Here is a 19,879-nt window from a genome sequence, read left to right on the forward strand (position 1 = left end):
AGTGAATATATATATATATTACCTACTGGCGGTCGCCAGTAGGTAGTTATAGTTAGGACCGTGTTTCCATAGGAAATCAGCAACATTCTATTTGGAATAACTTTGGCGCCGATTGACGAATCCTGGCGAAATTTTCAAAATAGGTGGGGCGCTCCGCTCCGCTCCCACCCTGAAAGTCTCGGGGGGATTCGTCAAGCGGGGGCTGAGAAAAAAGGGGGGTCCCAAAACGCGTTTTCCCCATGCATTTTTCCATAGGACCTTTAGTCCAAGCTGCAGTCCGAACGGCTGAACAGAATTACTTGAAATTTGGCAAAGAGGTAGTCCTCAGGTCAGGGATGTGCCTTTTGTAGGTCTGGTGTAAATGTGTTCAGTATTTGCTGAGAAAATAGCATTTGAAACAATATATATATCTATAGGCGCGCTCCGAGCGCTTACCGTACGCGCACGGTGCCATGCGCGAGCTTAATTCTGATTGGTGGTTAAATGACTGTAAACATTCGAATCGGTCAAAATCAGGAAGTGTCGGCCTCCATTTTGTGTGTCTCACACTGATAAAAAAAGGAGGAGAATGTGGAAAGGGGGCAACGAAGAGAGTTGCAGACCCCCTACCGTTTGTCAGGGGGTCCAAGAAGGTCATAAAAGTATGAAAAATACATTTAAATGTTTTTTAAAAAAATCGCGGGGTGCGCGTACGGTAAGCTTACCGTACGCGTACGGTAGAAAATAACAAAAAAAGAAGAAAAAAACAAATTTTAGTGATAAGATATTAGGGGGCTCTAAAAAGAGCCGTTGTGTTGATTAAGTGTTTTTTGGTACCTACAAGTAAGTACCGATGCAGAGTCTAAAGTTTAAGAGGAAGACTCTGTTCCCTTCATCATTGAAATGTACACCGTCTCCTCTATAAATGTCTTGCATGTTGTAACGCAAGTTGTTGTGGTATATAGAACCCATACCATAGTCTCTGAGGAAAGCAGAAACAGATTTGTTGACGTGCTTCCTTGCTTTGTCAATCTGCGGACAAAATTGGTAGGACCAGTTCCACTTTTGCCTTTGGCATATGTTAGAATATACAAAGGCAGAATGAGGAAAAAGAGACATCAATTGCACAAAGGTGTCCTTAATAAGCATTTCCAGACCTACACCAGTTAAAGTGCCTAGGTCATTTCCACCACAGTGCACAATAATAAGGTTAGGGTGTGGGAGATGTAGAAAGGTTTTCACCAAAGGCATTAATTGATGCCACTTTAACCCTCTCTGACCAATCCATTTAATGTCTACATTTGGAAAACCAAGGTCTCTCACCATACCTCTTTTTTCTGCAAATTTTTCACTCCAGAAGACATAGCTGTGACCTACAATCCACACTGTGAACATCTTTCAAGGAGATCTGGATGCACTCTGAAGGTGTCTTTCAGTAGAATGGCAAAATGAAATGAAAGACAGTTTGGAAATGGAGGCATACATATTTTTTTTAAATAAAAAGAACTCATTGGCTGTTTCACACCATTCTACACTAAAAACTAGGCTGTATGTGTAAATTTATAGAAGCATGTTTTGTATTGGTTCAGAAAATTGTGTTCCCACAGAAGAATAGTTTGGATTTGCTGTTAGGTTGTACAGGTGAAGCACTCTTGCTCTTTCGATATGAAACATTGTGTGGTGAACCTCTGACCTGACTCCTCACAGCAGTATTCCATGAGCTGTTGCTATGGTAGCAGGCAGAAGTCAAGTTGGGGGAAGGGTACTTTTGGAAAAGGGTTGAAGTTTTCAACCAATAGAAATGTGTGATTTCATTTGAAAAAAAGTGGGAAGCACTGAGATTTGTAATTAACATGTATATGTGTGAAAAAAGAGAGGGAAACATTGCCATTAATTGGTTCTGCTCAGAGGACAGAGGTGTACAGCTCAGAGTTATGAGTTTGAGAGGGGATGTATGTGGTGATTTTTGCATGAGTCTGTGAGCACAGAGGAATTTCTGTCAGAGAGGTATTTTGTGTCTCTCTGGTTCTTTTTGGAAGTAACCATGCATATGTCTCTTGCAACTGAAAATACACAGTCTGCATAAGCAGACTGTTAGCACACACCCAGCAGTTTATCCTGTAGAATCAGGCTGAGTATTCACAAGAGACTGGTGTTTCATGGAAGCAGTGAGTCACGCTAATACAGTCAACATCACTAAGGCTGATTTCTTTTGCTGGAGTGTAGTCAGTCACCAAGGTCACACATGTTCATGGTCTGAAAAAGCTGTTTGGACATGTGCTGTTTTCTGTGTCTGAAAACTGTAATGAAAATGTATCAGTCTGTTAGAGTAATTAACACTTGGTGGAAAAAACAGTAGTAAGTGTGCTTTGAAATTGGCAAGCAAATTTCGTTTTTTCCTAAAAACACAGAAAACTGTAGTAAGTGTGCTTTGAAAATGGCAAGCAAATTTCATTTTACGCGTAAAATAACAGCATGAGGCTGTGAGCATAGTGGAATTGCTGTCACAGAGGTATTTGGAGTCTCTCTGGTTCTTTTGGGAAGTAACCATGCGTATGTCTCTTGCTACTGAAAATACACAGTCTGCATAAGCAGACTGTTAGCACACACCCAGCAGTTTATCCTGTAGAATCAGGCTGAGTATTCACAAGAGACTGGTGTTTCATGGAAGCAGTGAGTCACGCTAATACAGTCAACATCACTAAGGCTGATTTCTTTTGCTGGAGTGTAGTCAGTCACCAAGGTCACACATGTTCATGGTCTGAAAAAGCTGTTTGGACATGTGCTGTTTTCTGTGTCTGAAAACTGTAATGAAAATGTATGCGACTGTTAGAGTAATTAACGCTTGCAGGAAAAAAACAGTACTAAGTGTGCTTTGAAATTGGCAAGCAAATTTCGTTTTTTGCCTAAAAACACAGAAAACTGTACTAAGTGTGCTTTGAAAATGGCAAGCAAATTTCATTTTACGCGTAAAATCACAGCATGAGGCTGTGAGCATAGTGGAATTGCTGTCACAGAGGTATTTGGAGTCTCTCTGGTTCTTTTGGGAAGTAACCATGCGTATGTCTCTTGCTACTGAAAATACACAGTCTGCATAAGCAGACTGTTAGCACACACCCAGCAGTTTATCCTGTAGAATCAGGCTGAGTATTCACAAGAGACTGGTGTTTCATGGAAGCAGTGAGTCACGCTAATACAGTCAACATCACTAAGGCTGATTTCTTTTGCTGGAGTGTAGTCAGTCACCAAGGTCACACATGTTCATGGTCTGAAAAAGCTGTTTGGACATGTGCTGTTTTCTGTGTCTGAAAACTGTAATGAAAATGTATGCGACTGTTAGAGTAATTAACGCTTGCATGAAAAAAACAGTACTAAGTGTGCTTTGAAATTGGCAAGCAAATTTCGTTTTCTGCCTAAAAACACAGAAAACTGTAGTAAGTGTGCTTTGAAAATGGCAAGCAAATTTCATTTTACGCGTAAAATCACAGCATGAGGCTGTGAGCATAGTGGAATTGCTGTCACAGAGGTATTTGGAGTCTCTCTGGTTCTTTTGGGAAGTAACCATGCGTATGTGTCTTGCTACTGAAAATACACAGTCTGCATAAGCAGACTGTTAGCACACACCCAGCAGTTTATCCTGTAGAATCAGGCTGAGTATTCACAAGAGACTGGTGTTTCATGGAAGCAGTGAGTCACGCTAATACATTCAACATCACTAAGGCTGATTTCTTTTGCTGGAGTGTAGTCAGTCACCAAGGTCACACATGTTCATGGTCTGAAAAGGCTGTTTGGACATGTGCTGTTTTCTGTGTCTGAAAACAGTAATGAAAATGTATGCGACTGTTAGAGTAATTAACGCTTGCAGGAAAAAAACAGTACTAAGTGTGCTTTGAAATTGGCAAGCAAATTTCGTTTTTTGCCTAAAAACACAGAAAACTGTAGTAAGTGTGCTTTGAAAATGGCAAGCAAATTTCATTTTACGCGTAAAATCACAGCATGAGGCTGTGAGCATAGTGGAATTGCTGTCACAGAGGTATTTGGAGTCTCTCTGGTTCCTTTGGGAAGTAACCATGCGTATGTCTCTTGCTACTGAAAATAGACAGTCTGCATAAGCAGACTGTTAGCACACACCCAGCAGTTTATCCTGTAGAATCAGGCTGAGTATTCACAAGAGACTGGTGTTTCATGGAAGCAGTGAGTCACGTTAATACATTCATCATCACTAAGGCTGATTTCTTTTGCTGGAGTGTAGTCAGTCACCAAGTTCACACATGTTCATGGTCTGAAAAAGCTGTTTGGACATGTGCTGTTTTCTTTGTCTGAAAACTGTAATGAAAATGTATGCGACTGCTAGAGTAATTAACGATTGCAGGAAAAAAACAGTACTAAGTGTGCTTTGAAATTGGCATGCAAATTTCATTTTCTGCGTTAAGTCACAGCATGACTCTTTTATGGCATTTTTGGACCCCCTGACAAATGCTAATGCATTCAACATCACCAAGGTTCATTATCTTTGCAGGAGTGCCGTCAGTATGCCAGGTTACACATGTATATGCTCGGAAAAAGCAGATTGCACATGTGCGGTTTTTTGCCTCTGTAAACTATAAAGAAAATGTGTCAGACTGTTAGAGTAATTAATAATTGCAAAAAAAAAAAAATAAGTGTGCTTTTGAATTGCAAAAGAAATATTGTGTTCTGTCTAGAATTACACCAAGAGTCTGTGTGCACACAGGAATTGATCTTAAAGATTACATTCATGTTGGTTTTCTTGTGTTTTTCACTTGTAGGAAAGGGATAGATAGTGTTATTTGAAAAGAAATGATCATAACAAAAATAGTAATATATTTAAATTACAAAAAAGGTATTTTTTTTTAGTTTCTTTCAGGTATTGCTGCAGAGCAGTGAAGAAAATAAAAGATGCCTATAAAATCAAGACAAAGAAAACAACAGAAAAAAAGGTTTATTTGAAGACAACTGGATGACCCAAGTTAGTTGAAGATGCTCATGTTGAGAAAAAGAAAAAGTCTTCTGGTAAGCAGAGAAAGGAATTTTTAAAAAATATATTCAAAAAAAGGAAAAAGTTTAAAAATGCCCCCATTGGAAAAACTTTTTCAAGTAGAAAACAACAGGAGAATAGTGAAAATTTACTAAATGCTAATGTACAAGCAGAAGCTAAAATAATTAACTTGAAAAGAAAATCAGCATTTAAAGAGATCCGTAGAAAAATGTTTCAGAGAAGAGTGATGTCCAATTTGCTAAAAGATGTGAAAAAATATAAGAAAAGAGCAAAATTATTAAAGAGAAAAAAAGATATTGAAGTCATTGTAGAAAAGGCTTTAAATTTAAAAAGAAAACTATTCATTTTAATTTTGAACAGGATGCGTACATTAGAAAAAATAGTTAATGTAATGAAGTCACAAAGCAAAAAGAAAAGAGTAGTAAAAAGAAATAACTTTTGTAAAGTGTTTTTAGGAGAATGGATGCATAGTTCAAGTACTGAACCATTTTTTAATGAAGAGAGTTATCTTCAAAGTAATAGTTTGCTGCATGCAGGTGACACCAGTGGTCGAGCATATGAAGTTAAGGATGGTTGTATAATGGAAAAGGAGAAAATGGTTCCAAGAAATGAGGAAGAAGTGATTGCAGATGAGGCTATGGGGAGACGACCTAAAGCTCCAGTGTATACTTGGAAATGTAGTAGTATTTGTACTTTGCGACAGGAATCTATTGATGAATTACGTGAGTTTTTAAGAGAATATAGTAAAAAGAGTGTAAAACAGAAGATTAAGGTGCTTCAAGGACTAGATCCATGCAGAGTGAGAGAGAATACTGGTTTGCAAGGTCACTCTCTGGCTTGTTTATCTAGGAAAGTTTGTCAAAGTGTTTTTCACCATTTTAGGATGCTGGCAGTTCATCATACTGAAATTAGGAAATTTGTAAGAAGATTGTATTTTGCTAAAAGTCCAGCACTAAAGTTAAATGAGTTGAATAAGGCTCTGTTTCGTGGATCTGTATCAGATGTTGAGAAGGTTACTGATGAGATTCAGTTTTGTTACTTTGGGCCAGAAATAGAAAGTGCAGGGAATGACACAGTTATTGAGGAAAATGTGGAAGAGAATGTAGAACCCTCCGTAAGTAAGAAATTTGAAGATCAAATTACAAAATTTGCTATCATCTCTAATGAAAGACCAAATATTACTTGTATTTGTTGCTGGAGAAGCCATTACAAAATCCAAACAAGGAATGTTGATCTCTACAAAAAAAGTGAAGAAGAAGATAATTATAAGTGGAAGGATTTTGCAACATATATATTTCTTGAAAATTGTTTTGATTTGGGTGAAGATCATCGTATTTGTAAATACTGTTACAACAAGTTGGAAGAAAATAAAATGCCAGCTAGAGCTGTACATAATAATTTAGAATTGGTTGAAGTTCCTGCTGAACTTTCTGATTTAAATACGTATGAGTCTATACTCATTCAATGTATCCATCCGTTTCAGACCATAGTACGTATGGAGCCAAAAACAGGCAAATTACCTCCTTCAGATTTACAGAGAGGTTTAAAAGGAAGAGTTGTCTATTTGCCATTGGATTTGAAAAAAAATATGGAAACTATTGACACAGAAAATTTGGAAACTGAACCATTAGTTATTCTGGTTAATGGTGTACCTACAAAGAATAAGAACATTTGGCAGGAATTGGTAGATGTTCGGAAAGTACAAAGAGCTAATTTATATTTGAAAAGGAATAATAAATGGTATGAAGCCATTTATATGGATGAAGATGAAGAAGAATTAGTAGGAGACACAGACACACCAACTGGGCAAATTGAAAAAGTTGACAAGTCAAAAGAAGAAGAAATTTATGAACATTTCAGCATACATCCTCTTCATTCAAAAGAAGTAATGGCAAACACCATTGATCTATTTCAAATGAAAAAAGCACAAGGAACTCCTGTGAGTGTATGGGAGGAGAGTTTGGAAGCTCAATGTTTTCCCCAGCTGTTTCCTACAGGAGAAGGTGGACGATATGATGAATGTCCAGTCCAGATTCCTGCTTCTGAGTATCGGACTACAAGATTATATGCAGAAGATCCCAGATTTCGTCAAAGTATTCCTTATTTGTTCCATCTGTTATTTGAAAGTGACTTGTCTGCACTATCTTATGCAGTAAACCACATTTTAAAAAGTGGAACACATCTACATAATGTGTCTGCTAAGGATTTTATGAACAAAGTGCAGCAGCGAGATGATCATTTGGAATCACAATTGATCAATCTGATGGCTTGTCAGCGTTGGACGAATGAATATTGGTACAGACGCCATGGAGAATTGAAATGTATGTTACGGAATTTAGGAACTCCAACATGGTTCCTAACCCTAAGCTGTGCCGAATACGCTTGGGATGATTTACTGGATTTTGTACGAGAGGCAAATTCAAATATTAAAAACATTGAATACAAGACAGCAGGAGAACTGTGCTCATTGGATCCGGTTAATGTTTGCAGATATTTCAATCATAGATTTGAGGCTATGATGTCCTTTATCTGCAACAAAAAAAATCCACCACTTGGAGAAGTTTTGGTTTTCTTTTGGAGAAAAGAGTACCAAGCAAGAGGTGCTCCTCACATTCATATGCTGTTGTGGATCAAGGATGCTCCAAAATTTGGAACAGATGCTGATGAAGCAGTGTTATCTTTCATTGAACAATGTGCAACATGTGCTATACCTAAAAGCAAAAAAAAGTTAAAACAGCAAGTTTTACGTTTCCAAAGTAATCGGTGTGGAAAATACTGTCGACGGAAGTACAAGACCAAAGATAAATTCTACACAAAATGTCGATTTGGATTTCCTAGACCTGTTCTTTTAAAAGGAAGAGTCAACAGTTTTATGTCAGCTGTGCGACATACTATTACAAGAAAATCTCCCAAAAATACGTACAACCTGAGAAGAAAAGAAGAGTCAAAATATATAAATGACTACAACCCAGTCATTTTATCCATGTGGAATGCTAACATGGATATTCAGTATGTGGCAGACAATTCTATTGCTGTTGCTCGGTATGTCACATCGTACATTACTAAATCTGAGAAAACGGAATTGAAGGAAATGTGGGAAGAGATTTCTCACGAGAAGACTGTCAGTAAGAAGCTGTACAGTTTCAGTTTGAAGATGTTATCGCATCGAGAAATTGGATCCTACGAATGTTCAGATAGGTTATCATCTGCAAGTCTTTACTCGAAATCCAGAAGAATAATTTGGGTCAGTTTAGGCCTTGCAGGAATGCGAAATCGGGTACTGAAATCTGTTGGAGAAATTGAATATTTGGCCGAAAACGACCCAGAAAGTACAGATATTTTGAAAACAAACATGTTGGACACATATTACCCAAAAAGAAGACATCATCTTGAGAACATGTGTCTCTATGAAGTGCTGCAGAACTACATTTTTTCACAGAAAGCTACAGAAGACATCAACAATGGAAAATATAAAGCCATTGGTGAGGAAGGATGTTTAGTGAAGCAAAAAAAAGGAAGTTTGATTAATCACAGGAAGCTGAGTTGTGACACTACTGACAAAAAGGAATTTTACTACTTGCCACTTTTACAGTTGTTTAAACCATGGCGAACAGAGGACGAACTACTTGGAGAATTTCAAAGCTATGAGGATTCATTTAATGCATGTAAAGATACCATTGAATGCAGTATTTTCAGGAATTATGTCCAAATGATAAACGAAGAAATTGAACAGGAAGCTACAATTGCAGCTGAAGTAGCTAGAGATAGTTCTCAAGACAGTGAAAGTTCTGGAACGCTCAGTCAAGATCCCCTAGGACAACCAATCATAGAAAATGAAGCTGCAATAGCCATGACTGAAGTGGAAACGGCTATGAATCAAGCAAAGGAAGATTTAATAGAATTACCAGATTTGGAACAACAACTGAATGAAGAACAACGACAAATTTATGAAGAAGTCAGAAAAAGAATTGATCACGGATTACTACATGAAAATAAAGAGTGCACATGCACAGCATTTGAACCAATTAGGTTATATGTGAGTGGACAAGCTGGAACTGGGAAAAGTTTCTTAATTAAAGTCATCAGAAGCTACCTACAGCAAAAAACTGATTCAACTTTATCTTGTGTTGTTACTGCTCCAACTGGATTAGCAGCATATAATATTAAAGGAATTACTCTCCATCGCTTGCTAATGTTACCAGTGGAGCATGAGAACAAAATAGAATATCACAAGCTAACTGGCGAAGCATGTTTCGAAGTTTCAAGAGTGTTGAAGAAGATGCAAGTTCTCATTATTGATGAGGTAAGCATGGTATCAAACTTAATGCTTGCCTTTGTGCATTTAAGAATGCAGCAAATTCTAAAAAGAGACTATGACGTGCTATTTGGAGGAAAACATGTTATAGTTTTTGTGACACATGAGGACACGAAGAAGTCATTAGGAAGCATTGGTAATGCGAATATTTGGTAATTCTTTGAGTACAAAGAACTCACTACCAATATGAGACAAGCAAACGATGAAGAATATGGATGTATTCTAAAAGATATCAGAATTGGACTACTCACAGAACATGGCAGAAAAGCTTTACATAGTCGATTGCTACATAATTTATTTCCAAATGAAGAAATAGTTGCAGAGAAAATATACAAGAACATTTCAGAAAAAAATACTGTAATCTGCTTAATGCCAACACTACGTGAATGTTCAATATTCAATGAGCAACTTTTGAAATTGGAAAAGGAAGAGATTAAGAAAATGGAAGCAGTGGACAAAATCCAACATGAAAGAATTACAATTACATTAACAGGCGAACTGAAAAATAAACTGGATTCTCTAGAGAAGAACATTTCGAAAACAGCTGGATTAGAAAAAAAATTATATCTTTGCATGAACTGTCGAGTATTTTTAAGGAGAAATTTGGATGTAGAAAAAGGATTAGTAAATGGAGCTATGGGTAAAGTTGTGGGTTTTGTTAACTACCAGAAAAAAGAAGGCATTGAGTATTTAAAAATAAAATTTGATCAGATTGAAGAGGTAAAAAACATTTGTCGTTCTTCAGTCCGTTTTTTGCTTGTGAAAGACTTATATGTACGTAGGAAGCAGTTTCCATTTTCTCTAGCATATGCTGTAACTATTCACAAGTGTCAAGGATTAACTGTTGATAGTGCATTTGTAAACATTGGATCTACTGTGTTCAAAGAAGGTATGGCATATGTTGCTTTGTCACGAGTGAAAACATTATCTGGTTTATTCATGATAGACTTTGATGACTCAAAAGTTAGTGCAGATGCAAATTGTGTAAAGGAGTATAAAAGATTAAGAAGAACCTATGCTCCTCATTTAGGTCAGTATACTGTGTTGGAGAAACGTGTTGTTTCTCGGAAAAGGAGATTTGAGAATATCTGTAATGAGGATGTAGAGAAGAGAAAACAAAAAGAGAGTCATGTGATTGCAAGCAAAAAGAAAAAGTAAAATGTTGAACAGGTTGTTGGTTTCCATTTTGAAAATAGCTCTGGTGTCAACTGCTATGCTAATGTAGTGCTAAATGTTGTTTTTTACCTTTAAAGTTTGCTTGAGCAGATAACAGAAAATCATGAAAAAAGATTCTGTTCTGTGCTAAGTCTTCTTTATGAGAAGCTGAGTGTTGATAAAGCAAAAATAGAAAGTACGAATGAAATTAGAAATCTATTAGATGTTTGTTCAGGACGAACACAGTTTTCACAAAATGTCCAGCAAGATGCACAGGAATTCTTCATGTACATTCTTTTGGTACTTGAAGATGAAGGGGTAGAAAGAGAAAATATGTTTGGTCTGTCTTATAAATGGGATCATAGTTGTGAAAACTGTTTCTACACATGCAGCTCTACTGTTGATTCAGAAAGGTTTATCTATTTAACATTGCCAGAGACTAAATCAGTGACTTTTAGTAAATTAGTTAAAGATGCCAATCACAACATGGAATGTTCTAAATGTAAATCAGACATGTTTTCAATGTTATTTTTAAAGAAATATGGACAGTATGTAGTTTAATGATGCAACGTTGTAGAGCTGATGGAACAAAATTGGACACTTTAATAAAGAAATTTACAGGACAGCAATTATCAATTTCTGGAAAAACTTTTGTCCCAGTTGCAATAATTTTCCATGATGGGCCTATTGTAACTTCTGGTCATTACACAGTTTTTCTTAAATGTGAAAAAGGCTGGACACTGTGTAATGATTCTCAGTTGGTTTTCAAGCAACGTTTGCCTTTTGATTTAGCAAATTCCTATTTAATTTTTCTGCAACCAAAATTTTAGACAGATATTGCAACATCTGTACAAAACATTATTTACATTTAATTGGATTACCATCGGAAATGTCATCAAATATTATTATAAAAATTACCATTTGGCCTTACGGAAAGGTAATAATTTGCATTGTGGACTTCTTTGACACAAATTATTTTGGTGATTATGCTTATGCAACAGAATTTTCGGACGATATTTACTGAAATTAGTGTCAGTCAGTCAACAATAGCTTTATTCGGTTAATAATTAAAACCATCAAAGCATACAGAAAATTTCATTTGCAAATAGTTACAAATAAAGATAATTAACAAAGAAAATTCAAACAGTGCAAAATACACAAATATACATAAAAATAAGTTTAAACAGAAAACTGGCGAAAGTGAACGTTAAAAGATTAAAACAGGCCAAGATTTAAACGACTATTTCATGATTTCAAAAGAAAGAAGATAAAAAGGCCTGGTCTCGGTCTCTCGAACATTATAAAAAGGATAGAGCTAAAATATATTAGGTTACATTCGATTTCTACTTCGAATAGCCCCTGAAAGGTAACTGGCAACTCCAAAACAGACAAAAGGAGAGCCCAGCATTTGCAGAAAGACCAAGGCGGGCCTTACTTGGTCAAAGTGGCAGTTCCTAAAAATTGGGCAAATAAATTTCTTACGTAACAGAGTGTAAAATTTACAGCAAAAAATCATATGCAGCGTATTTTGTTCAGAGGCGTTATCACATGGACAAGGGCCCAAAGTGCCCTCTTTAAAAAAGCCCTTCGGGTGTGCTAGGAGCCAGGGTAACATGTCATGTTTAAACCTAATCAGTAAAAACAAATGAAAAGGGTTATTTATATAAGTCAAGTATGGCTGAATCTCATTGCCCATACTTAACATGACAAATCTTCTAACAGACGGTTTGCACACTTCCACGCCTTCTCTCTGCAACTTTGCCCTGCACATGAACTGAGACTTTAAGTCTTTTATTTTCAATTTGGACAGCTCACATGGTCTCTCAAATAATTCTAGGCATCCAAGGGTCTCCATATGAGATTTAATATATCGTAGCCAGGGAATGCACATGGCTTTATCGAGGACCAGACAATCTTGTATAATGAGCTGGTTTAGGGTTGGTGGGTGCTGCGCCCAAACCCTTAGCCAACCCATTAAAGGGGCAACGGCAATCTGGTCCACTAGATACTCGGCCCCCAAATCTTCATGTATATTAAAAATAGAAGTAGAAACAGGCAATGACAAAAGTTTCCGGAAAAAGGCATTTTCGATTAGTTGAATCTCCACTGCGGATGCATAGCCCCAGACCTCACTGCCATACAGGGCCATAGGCACACACTTAGCGTTGTATATTTTCAGAATCGCGGGCAAGGGCCTGCATCCCAGCCGTTTTGCAAAGCCCAACAACGCTCCAGTTGCCCTGGCGAGGATATTTTGTTTCAGCGCACGTTGCGCGACCCATGATCCTCGATCATCAAAAGTGACCCCCAAGTATGGAAAGGTCTGGACTTTTGTAAGCACCTGCTTATTGCAGAAGAATTTAACCTTTTTTGCAGCTCCATCTCCTATTGTCATAGAATGGGATTTCTTAAAATTTATTACTAAGTCCAAAGAGACCATAAAATCATTAAAACCATTTAAAAGGGCTTGAAGGCCTCTTGCAGTTCTAGCCAATAAGACCGTGTCATCCGCATACAACAACGCGGGAATCAACTTAGTACCTACTCTAGGGATGTCTTTACAAGATGAAGACAAATCATCCCCCAGGTTATTAATATAGAGTGAGAAAAGCATGGGGGCAAGAATGCACCCTTGTCTCACCCCACGCTTCACCTGCCAGGCATCAGTTAGATTCCCGTCCTTATTATAACGGACCGCCGCAGTAGTATCTTCATGTATAAGTGCCAAAAAGGAAATCAGCACAGGGTCAAGACCCATAGTTGCCAGGGAAGCCCAAAGTTTTTGGCGGTTAACCAAATCAAAAGCAGTCGATAGGTCCATGAATGCTAAATGTAAGACCCCCTGCTTCGCAATCGTATACTTCCCAATGATGAGATGCAAATTAAGGCATTGGCCAACCGTGCTCATTCCCTTTCTGAAACCATACTGTAGGTCCGAAATTATGGAGTTATCCTCCAACCATGATGTTAACCGTGCTAGGACAACTTTACCCATTATTTTTGTTGCGGAGTCAAGAAGAGAAATAGGCCGGTAACATGCCGGGTCCTCTCTTGCACCTTTTTTAAAAATTGGTACTATCACGGCCTTACCCCAAGAACGAGGGACACCCTCCTTTGCTGCCGCATTAAAAACTAAGGTTAGAAGTTTCGCCCAGTAAATAGAATCTGCCTTGTACAAATCCGCCGGGACACCATCGGGGCCGGGTGCTTTGCCCTTTGCCATTGATTCAATGGCGTCCTGAACTTCCGTCTCAGTAAAATTAATTTTCGATGACAGATTTGTATCCCCAAAATTTACCGGATTCTGGTCAGGAATCTCAGAATAAAGCCCACTAAAATGAGACACCCATTTATCTGGGGCAATAAGACAATCATTTATAGTATTTTCCATTTCATTAAAAAGTGGGCTGTTAATTACTTTCCAAAATTGGGAACTACTTTTTAAGACACTAGCGTCTGACAATTCTTCCCACGCCAATTTTTTCAGGCAAGATTTCCTTGCCTTTAGTGCTTTCTTGAAGGATCTTCTTGCCTCCGCAATCCTACTGGTATCTTTAGCGCCATCTTTTAAGGCCAGTAAGAGAGTAGAGTGCGCGCTGAAATTAGTGATTGTTCTTATGTGAGGATTATATTACGGTATTTTTTAATGAGAAGAGATTATGGGCTTTTTTTAAACAATCTTTGTGATTGTTATTTTTTTTTGCCCGCTGTTAAGTGATGAATGCAATTGCTTTTACGATTTACAGTAAAATACAATATATTCTGAAAACAGCAAAAAAAGGGCAAAAATATGTTTAATGAAAAATGAAAATATGTGCACTGTATTCTAAAAAATATTGTTAAATATTAATACATTTTTCTTTTTTTACAGATTGAGAAAGGAAAAATATAAAAATAAACTTCTTTTCACAAAGTAAAATAAATCACTTATTTTTCTTTTAGTTATTTTCTTTGTCAGGTAAGTGTGAAATTTCAGGAATTATCACACATTTACTTTAATGCTCACTTTTTTCTCTACTCTTGTCTATGTTTTTTTCATTTCTGTAGTAGTCCCTCATGGACCTTGTAGGTTGATTCAATTTTTGGGGTTTTTAAAAAAAAAAAAAAGTGCGCGCACGGTAAAAAAAATAAAAAAAATGTCTTTTTAAAAATTTTTTAAAAGTTAAGAAGTAAGGTTGGCTCTTAAAAGAACCGTTGTGTTCATAAAGGGAAAGAGGAAAGAAAGAATGGGAATACTAACAAGGACCACAGATGTGATGGTCTATCTTATTGTTTGTGAGGGAAACACAGGTCTCCGCATAAACAATTAGGCCATGACATCTTGTGCACCTCATTGCAACCCTTCCAAAACGAGGGTTTATATCCAGAGGAGCAGAAGAGGGTGATGCTCCCACCGCAGAGGAAGGACTCGGCTGAGCTGCCGAAGAAGTACTCGGCTGAGCATCTGCAGGTGTGCTTGGGTGACTTCCTGGAGATGTTTCTCCAGTATGTCTAGCATAGGTCCTAGGATGTTTATCCTTAATGTGTCTAACCATAGAGTGATTTCCAAAGGAATACTTCTTCCTTGGATTCCCTCTAGATAAGACACGCTCACAAAGTGAGCAGGTGACTAAAGGAGCATTTACCTTTTTCTGCCCCTCTGGATAGGTGAAATATTCCCATACAAAAGAAGTCTTTTGTTTCCTCCTTCTCTCTCTGATGATGTTGCTACCTGGCTCACTCTCAGAAGAGGACTGCCTTTCTGCCATCATATCACAAAGACAACTCAGCTCCTTCTCCTAAGGGATCACAAGCAGAAATGAGGGGAATGGGTGTGGTGTAGGAGAGTTCTAGAACTGAAAGTAGTTTAAACCAATCAAAAGTGCTGTTTCTTGTTCACATGACCAACCGTGCGCGTACGGTACGCTTACAGAGCGCTTACGGAGCGCTTACGGTAAAAATACGCATGCGCGTATAAAAGACACGCGCATGCGCGCATGCGCATAACAGGCACGCTCCAACACTTCCGCGTAACGTGCGCGTGTAACGTATGCGCTTACGCGTCGCGTACGCAGTACGGACATCTACGTAAATTGCGTAACCATACGCAAATAGGGGTGGGCGGAATTCGCGGAATCGTGCTACGCAAATCTCCGCGAAACGGTAAAAAATCTCCGCGAACACGCAGAAATTCCGCGAACACGCGGAATTGCTTGTTCGCGATACTTTTTTCCTGTTCGCGATCACTGTTTGCGTGCTCGGGGTGAAATATCTCGCGAACACGCATATTGAGAACGCGAACAAGCAAAAAATTTCGCGAAGTCGCGTAAAGCAGATTTTTGGGCAATTTCGCGTTCTCCGCGGAACATGAAATTACCCAAATTCCGCAAATTCCGCGAACGGAACGGAATTTACCGCCCAGGCCTATACGCAAACAGAGTAGAAATTTTACGTACATAAAGCAAAACGTGCGCTTATGGTAAGCTTACCGTACGCGCACGTAAAAAAAAAATAACAAAAAAAATAAATGGAAAAAAAGATTCACTATGTTATACTACTATATCTTACCTGTTTGGTTAAAAAAAAGGAGAAAAATTATATATTGCAGAATTTTTAAAATTTTACCATAGTGTTTAAAGAGAATATAAAGTAAAAAAAAAAGATGTAAAAAACCTTGCAAAAAGAAAAAAAAAAAAAAATTCTCACACATAAAATGTAAGAAATAGCATTTAAAAAACCATACAAATTCACTGAAAAAACCATGGGTTTCACACACGTTATAGTTAGGAATTTGCATTTTAAAAACCTTGCAAATTCACTGAAAAAACCATAGGTTTCACAGAAGTTATAGTTAGCTGGACATTTCACTCATAAAAAACCAATGAAATTCCCCCGTTATAGTTAGTTCAGCTAACTATAACTCGCGCGCCCGCAATGCACTGCTGATGACGTCACATATTACATCACTCATGACATGGTCAGTGACATCACTCATGACATCACTGATGACATCTCAAATGACATCACTGATGACATCACCGGTGACATCACCCTTGTGATACAGTGGCAGACCTTCTCTCACCCTAATATAACCTTTGATACACACATTCAAAAATAGAGACTATAACTTTCAAAACAATGGACATACCAATACCAGTAACAACAACCTCTTCAGTAATTCTATGATCCACATACACACCAACTCATTCACCAACAGTCCTATACAGTCACTCATACATGTACTCACTCATCATATGTACTCATACACCTATACATCCTGTTACACAATGCCACTCATCCATAGAGTTACTCACACACATAGTCACTCATGCTAATAAAGAATCAAACATACATTTACTTGCACATACAGTTATACACACACCACCACACTTACTTCTACGGAAACTTACACATACTTAGTCTTTTAAACAATCACTTATAGAAACACATACTTATTCATACAGGAACTCTTTCAATCTCTCACTCTCACATATACTCACTTATATACACCAATAGTCACATATACTAGTTTAAAACATATGTAGTTACTCATAAAGACAGTCATTCACTCACTAACACACCCATACACACACTCATCCACCCATACAGTCCTGCACATATGCTGTCTTCAACACATACAAACAGTGAGTCACTCATTCATGCACCTATGCACTACGTAATACCCCCCACCGAACCATGCAGACACTCAGACTGATACTCAAAAAACCAACTAATAACCTATATAGACACCCATGTAGCTACTCACCAACCCATGCAGCCACTTATACAAAAAGTGAGAGACTGATACAGATATTTACATATTTAAGCATTACTCACTAAGCCATGTATTCACTATGATACACTTAATCAGTCAGTTACACAATCAATTTTTCAAAAACAAATCATCCATTTAGACACTTATATACCCATTTATTCTTCCATCGACCTTGAGATATACATATATTAAACATATTTAATTTTCAGAAAAACAGACATTCACTGGATGATGTCACCAGTGATGTCATCAGTGATGTCATGTGAGATGTCATCAGTGATGTCATGAGTGATGTCACTGACCATGTCATGAGTGATGTAATATGTGACGTCATCAGCAGTGCATTGCGGGCGCGTGAGTTATAGTTAGCTGAACTAACTATAACGGGGGAATTTCATTGGTTTTGTATGAGTGAAATGTCCAGCTAACTATAACTTCTGTGAAACCTATGGTTTTTTCAGTGAATTTGCAATGTTTTTAAAATGCAAATTCCTAACTATAACGTGTGTGAAACCCATGGTTTTTTCAGTGAATATATATATATATATCACAAAACCAATCCAGCACCGCCTGACTGACAGCCAACAGGCGGGAAGAACGCTGGCTGGGACCTCTACGATGTGCTCACGTTGATAAACATAGGCAGGAATCCAGAATCGGTGCAAGACTTCATTTATTTAAGCAAAGGCAAGAGTGAGTCCATTGCAATCGTCGGACATAGTGTCCACCATGACGCGTTTCGCTCGCATCCACGAGCTTGATCACATGACGCGCTCGGGAACAATCGTGCATAAATTAACACACAAGCACAAATTCCTTTAAAAATAAACCTTAGTGTGCATAAAACTAAACAACAGACTCCTGATACAAATGATGTCAAGCTTTGAAACTACCAACAGTCCTAAGACACCGTATTGGTAGTTAGTAGCAACTAAATAAAATCCAATATTATGAAGCTGCTGAATTGATACAGATGATAATGGCAAATATTATTTACAAACATGATAGATAGCATTTTAAAAATACCATTAAAACTCATAGGCAAGTTTCATCAAAAATGTAGTCAAATCAGCAAAGTTACTGTTTTGAGTGCAAAAGATGCAAGTGCAAAGAATCAAAAATATTGTGCAAATATCGCTGAATCCATGACCAGTGCCAAAAGTCAGAATAAATGTGCAAATACCGCTAAGTCAAAGGCAAGTGCCTAGTGCCAAAGGGACAAAAATATGAACACGATGGACAGTAACAATTGACATATAGCAATAAAATTAACAATAGTAATTCTAAAACACAGTGCAAATGAGCATACTGTTAAAAAGATGACAGATAAAAACTCATATAACATGAGAGAATATCATAATGGTATACCTATGAACATATCATATACAGTACTAAAGATAAATATTGCCAATCTGAATCTGATGTACAGAGATAGGTATAGAAGCAGCAATACAGGGAAATAATTCTCACAAAAGAAACTGTCAAGTCTATCAAACTGGCAAAAAAGGCCATCAAGGAGTCAACAAAAGTGCAATGTGCAAAATATAAAAAGCTAATAGCTAACGTAATTAGAATGAGGCAATAAGCAAAATTTGTTCAGGCCTGAACAAATATACGGAGGTAGATATTGAGAACCTAACACACAGTACAAAGGCACAATTCTCAGTAAGATACAAAGGGTAGATAAAAAATGTTTAAAATGAATGACACAGTTAGCACGAGTGAGCTATTGAACCTAGTTTAAAATAACTATAGCATGATTACATCAGGACAGGGCAAGAGTCCACACAGGGTAGACTAAGGTGAGGCATATTACAGAAAATTGTGTAAGTCCTCACTATTATTAAGGCCATAAGGCATCTTAGTGTCGAGGGACATGATAAAGTGGGTCTCTAATTGGCGGAGTGTTTTCTCACGGTTGCCTCCTCTCACCGAATTTGGCACAGCCCCTAACACAGTGTATTCTAGATCCTTAAGTTTGTTGTCGTGGACCAATTTAAAATGTCTCGCCACAGGATAGTTTGGGTCTGAGTTGACAATAGCCCTGACATGCTGTAGAATCCGTTTATGTACAGGGAGCTTCGTGCTTCCAATGTACTCAAGGCCACAAGTACAACGTAGTTTGTAGATCGCAAACTCTGTACGACATGTGAGATAGTCGCGAATTGGTACTTTCTTGTTGTCAAATGCAGTAGTATATTCAATGCTGTTAGTGGCAAAGGTGCATGCACGACAGGAGTTGCATTTATAAAAACCTTTCTTAGTCAACCAAGTTTTTTTGAGGGAGACTTCAGGACTGGATTTGACAAGGACATCTCTCATAGAGGGGGCCCGTCTAAAAGTGATCGCAGGCAACTCTGGCAAAATAGGTTTAAGTGTCATGTCAGTGAGCACAATAGGCCACTGTGTATAGATCATTTTGCGAATTTGTTTGTCTTGCTGACTATAAGTGGTAACAAATCTGATGTTGGTTAAATCAGCCTCACCGTTAGATTGTGGAGAAGGTGTCACTTGTGCTTTTTTAACAGTAAGGAGATCTACCCTAGGTAAGAGATTGGACTTAGTGAGTGCAGAATCCAAAATTGTTTTGGAATAACCACGAGTGAGGAAACAAGCATAGGCTTCTGATTGGCAAGTTTGGCATTCTGATTCCTCACTA

The sequence above is a fragment of the Triturus cristatus genome, chromosome 12 (genome assembly GCF_964204655.1).
Source record: "Triturus cristatus chromosome 12, aTriCri1.1, whole genome shotgun sequence".
In the NCBI taxonomy this organism is placed as follows: domain Eukaryota; kingdom Metazoa; phylum Chordata; class Amphibia; order Caudata; family Salamandridae; genus Triturus; species Triturus cristatus.